This window comes from Schistocerca americana, unplaced genomic scaffold (assembly GCF_021461395.2).
Source record: "Schistocerca americana isolate TAMUIC-IGC-003095 unplaced genomic scaffold, iqSchAmer2.1 HiC_scaffold_886, whole genome shotgun sequence".
In the NCBI taxonomy this organism is placed as follows: domain Eukaryota; kingdom Metazoa; phylum Arthropoda; class Insecta; order Orthoptera; family Acrididae; genus Schistocerca; species Schistocerca americana.
The window spans coordinates 32,501-37,500 of NW_025726660.1; the positions used below are offsets into that span (position 1 = coordinate 32,501).

Here is a 5,000-nt window from a genome sequence, read left to right on the forward strand (position 1 = left end):
TTTCATGAAGAGTTATGTCCAATATGCGACATTCCCGCTGTCCATATACATGAGCTGCGAGCTGTACCACGTACGAGCTACAGACGCGATCGCGTTGCTCGCTGTACGAATGCAGATGCTCAGCGGCAGCTAGGAGGCGCTCCATCCATGTCGGTACCGGTGAGCGTTGCACTCGCAGTCGCAAAAACGTACGGCAAGTATATTACTCGGAAGAGTCAATGACAGTCCAAGCCCCCCTGCGTGGGAAGAGTCTTCCTAGGCCATGACCCACCGGAAGGGCGCAGCGTCCCCCACCCCAGACATGTGACGTCAGACTATCGGTATTGACGACTAGACTGATTCCTTATAATCATTTGCCATACACCGGTGGAAGCTGCCGAGACGAGTAACTACATAGCGGGCTCGCCGTGTCACTAATGTACAGAGATACAATAGTTTCGACTGGAACCGGATTAAACGTATACACGGCGCTGATTAGTAATAGATAGAGCCATCAGAATACAGATAATGTATAGACCTGTCCGTATACATGCTGAAAGACTCTGCTCACAATCACACGTCAGCCAGACACTCTTATCACGCACTACTCTCTGCCTGTAACAGGCACACAGACAATATGTAAGCACCAGCATGGAACAACACCCAGTGCATCCTCTCTGCCACATTAGACAATCCACACTATCATAACCAGACCGGGAGGTCCACTCGGAAAACAGAATATCCCACCCTTCCGACAACCACCATTGCTCAGCTAAGCCACCAACACCCACACATGTCCCAGACAGGGGTGCACCCAACATCACAATACTGCCTCCTGTCACACCACACAAACAATGGCAGGAATGAAAGACACAGGTCTGCCACAAGCATGGAATCAGAGCGCCGCCTGTTATGAGCCAAAGGTGCACCCTGACGTGGCAAATCAGATGATGCCGCAGTCATTTACTTACGATAATCACAATCAACAAACCGGGCCCCCCCCCCCCCAAGTGCCTTAACCTAACCCGTATTGTACCTTAACCTAACCCGTATTGTACCTTAACCTAACCCGTATTGTACCTTAACCTAACCCGTATTGTACCTTAACCTAACCCGTATTGTACCTTAACCTAACCCATATTGTACCTTAACCTAACCCATATTGTACCTTAACCTAACCCATATTGTACCTTAACCTAACCCATATTGTACCTTAACCTAACCCATATTGTACCTTAACCTAACCCATATTGTACCTTAACCTAACCCATATTGTACCTTAACCTAACCCATATTGTACCTTAACCTAACCCATATTGTACCTTAACCTAACCCATATTGTACCTTAACCTAACCCATATTGTACCTTAACCTAACCCATGTTGCGCCTTAACCTAACCCATGTTGCGCCTTAACCTAACCCATGTTGCGCCTTAACCTAACCCATGTTGCGCCTTAACCTAACCCATGTTGCGCCTTAACCTAACCCATGTTGCGCCTTAACCTAACCCATGTTGCGCCTTAACCTAACCCATGTTGCGCCTTAACCTAACCCATGTTGCGCCTTAACCTAACCCATGTTGCGCCTTAACCTAACCCATGTTGCGCCTTAACCTAACCCATGTTGCGCCTTAACCTAACCTATGTTGCGCCTTAACCTAACCTATGTTGCGCCTTAACCTAACCTATGTTGCGCCTTAACCTAACCTATGTTGCGCCTTAACCTAACCTATGTTGCGCCTTAACCTAACCTATGTTGCGCCTTAACCTAACCTATGTTGCGCCTTAACCTAACCTATGTTGCGCCGTAACCTAACCTATGTTGCGCCGTAACCTAACCTATGTTGCGCCATAACCTAACCTATGTTGCGCCTTAACCTAACCTATGTTGCGCCTTAACCTAACCTATGTTGCGCCTTAACCTAACCTATGTTGCGCCGTAACCTAACCTATGTTGCGCCTTAACCTAACCTATGTTGCGCCTTAACCTAACCTATGTTGCGCCTTAACCTAACCTATGTTGCGCCTTAACCTAACCTATGTTGCGCCTTAACCTAACCTATGTTGCGCCTTAACCTAACCTATGTTGCGCCTTAACCTAACCTATGTTGCGCCTTAACCTAACCTATGTTGCGCCTTAACCTAACCTATGTTGCGCCTTAACCTAACCTATGTTGCGCCTTAACCTAACCTATGTTGCGCCGTAACCTAACCTATGTTGCGCCTTAACCTAACCTATGTTGCGCCTTAACCTAACCTATGTTGCGCCTTAACCTAACCTATGTTGCGCCTTAACCTAACCTATGTTGCGCCTTAACCTAACCTATGTTGCGCCTTAACCCAACACACGTTGGGCCTTAACCCAACACACGTTGGGCCTTAACCCAACACACGTTGGGCCTTAACCCAACACACGTTGGGCCTTAACCCAACACACGTTGGGCCTTAACCCAACACACGTTGGGCCTTAACCCAACACACGTTGGGCCTTAACCCAACACACGTTGGGCCTTAACCCAACACACGTTGGGCCTTAACCCAACACACGTTGGGCCTTAACCCAACACACGTTGGGCCTTAACCCAACACACGTTGGGCCTTAACCCAACACACGTTGGGCCTTAACCCAACACACGTTGGGCCTTAACCCAACACACGTTGGGCCTTAACCCAACACACGTTGGGCCTTAACCCAACACACGTTGGGCCTTAACCCAACACACGTTGGGCCTTAACCCAACACACGTTGGGCCTTAACCCAACACACGTTGGGCCTTAACCTGCTCTGTAATTGTCATACGACGCGTTAAATTAGTGTAGTGTTGCCTAACTGCAACCCCCGCAATATAGTTTGCTACTCGCACTGCCCGGTCCCCAGAGTATCGCTTCATGTTAAACACCTTGCAGCTATACACTGTAATGCGGATGGCGGCAGGACGTACATGCTCAATGCCCTTCGCAGTTGTTCATTGGCATTCGCATGGCGAAGCACAGCCTACGTTGTGGTACGGCTTGTGGCAACTGTCCGCTGATGTTGTACGTCCAAATCACACACTGTACCGCACATTGGTCCTCATGTACTGAATGATACATCGTGGTACATGTGTGACCGTACCACGACTGCGCCAACAACGGCGAACCATACGGTCCAAATATTGTGCACTCAGCTACGTGTCGTCTCCCTATAAGAGCTGGATTGCAGTATGGTATGCCGTGGATGGCGATCAGCATGAGCCGTCTGTTGATGTAGTGGCGCGTGTTGTCAGACGTAGTCGTCTCTTCTCACACACCGTGATAGCATGGTGCACTGCGTTCCACATCTGCGACATGCGACAGAGGCCGGTTGACAGTCGTTCGCGCAATGGACATCGCATACGTACGGGGGCCACCTTCCACGTGTTCGCGAAGCGTGCACATGTTGTTGCGTGTATGTGGGCAGACATAGTGTGTCGTGACACCTGACACAGGCATGCAACAATCGTTGAATTTGCAAATGGCGATGGACGTCTACGTTTGCTGGTGACGTTACGCAAATGAAGAACTGGTAAACCGTTGTGGTGCGGTTGTTCTCGCTAGAGGTGAATCAGTGATGGCGACGATCGGTTGAGCTACCAACCGGTTGTTTCAGCGATACCCACCATGCCCACGAACGTGAATGGCATGTGGGTGTGAAGCGATACGCGGCGGTGGCTGGGTGGGACCGTCCCCGGCCGGTGAGGGGGGGCCTTCCGGCGTGCTGGCCGCGCGGTGCGTGGGCGCACGCGCTACAGCCGGCTGGTGGGGGCGGCCAGTGGCAGGCGCGCCGGCCGACGGAGGCGGCAGGCGGCGCAGCTGCGCGCCGGCGCACCCTGCACGCGGCGCCGTGCGGCCAAAGTAGGTCCTCGCGGGCCCGGTGCGAAGCGCGGTGGACATCTGCAGTGTGCTGGTCCGATTGAGGACTGTGTGCGCTGAGGATGCGCCGCCGCCCGGCGCTCGGCGCCGCGACGCCGTCTGCTGCTCGGTCGCCTCTGCGGTTCTCGCAGGTGGATTGTATCGCAGCTGTGCGGACGTGTTGGCGCGTGCGCTGTGCTGGGAGAGTTCGCTTCGGCACCCAAGTGGGGCTTTTGTCCTTCTGTGGCGCTGGCGTTGGAGCTGCCGGCCACCGTAGGTGGCGCGTGTTGTCTCCCGCCGGCAATGCCACGACAGCACGCTCCCGGGCCTCTGTCGGCAGCGGCAAGCTCAGTTGGGAGCACGGGTGGTCGCACCTAAAGCGTCTACTCGCCAAACTCCGGGCGATTGCGCCTCTCTCGAACCCGACCAAGTACTTAGGACGGCGCTGCGCGCCGCCGGGACCTGAGAGGGTTTCGAGGTGTATTGTGCAGGGGAGCTCAGCCTCCTCCTGTTTGCAGAATAATTGAGCGGACGCTTGCGTGTTCGCGCGGGCCCCCGGGACACACTCCCGGGCGGCCGGCTGCTCAGCTCTAGTTGACGCAGCTCCCTGGTTGATCCTGCCAGTAGTCATATGCTTGTCTCAAAGATTAAGCCATGCATGTCTCAGTACAAGCCGCATTAAGGTGAAACCGCGAATGGCTCATTAAATCAGTTATGGTTCCTTAGATCGTACCCACGTTACTTGGATAACTGTGGTAATTCTAGAGCTAATACATGCAAACAGAGTCCCGACCAGAGATGGAAGGGACGCTTTTATTAGATCAAAACCAATCGGTCGGCTCGTCCGGTCCGTTTGCCTTGGTGACTCTGAATAACTTTGGGCTGATCGCACGGTCCTCGTACCGGCGACGCATCTTTCAAATGTCTGCCTTATCAACTGTCGATGGTAGGTTCTGCGCCTACCATGGTTGTAACGGGTAACGGGGAATCAGGGTTCGATTCCGGAGAGGGAGCCTGAGAAACGGCTACCACATCCAAGGAAGGCAGCAGGCGCGCAAATTACCCACTCCCGGCACGGGGAGGTAGTGACGAAAAATAACGATACGGGACTCATCCGAGGCCCCGTAATCGGAATGAGTACACTTTAAATC

The 5,000-nt window shown here is 52.9% G+C and overlaps 1 non-coding gene across 1 annotated transcript in view; it reads left to right on the forward strand.

Annotated features, from left to right (window-relative positions):
- Positions 1-4,453: 4,453 nt before the first annotated feature.
- LOC124591998 overlaps positions 4,454-5,000 on the forward strand; it is a 1,910-nt gene continuing 1,363 nt past the window's right edge. The window contains exon 1 of the ribosomal RNA XR_006977272.1: positions 4,454-5,000. This exon is cut by the window's right edge and continues 1,363 nt beyond it. This is a non-coding gene — a ribosomal RNA (small subunit ribosomal RNA).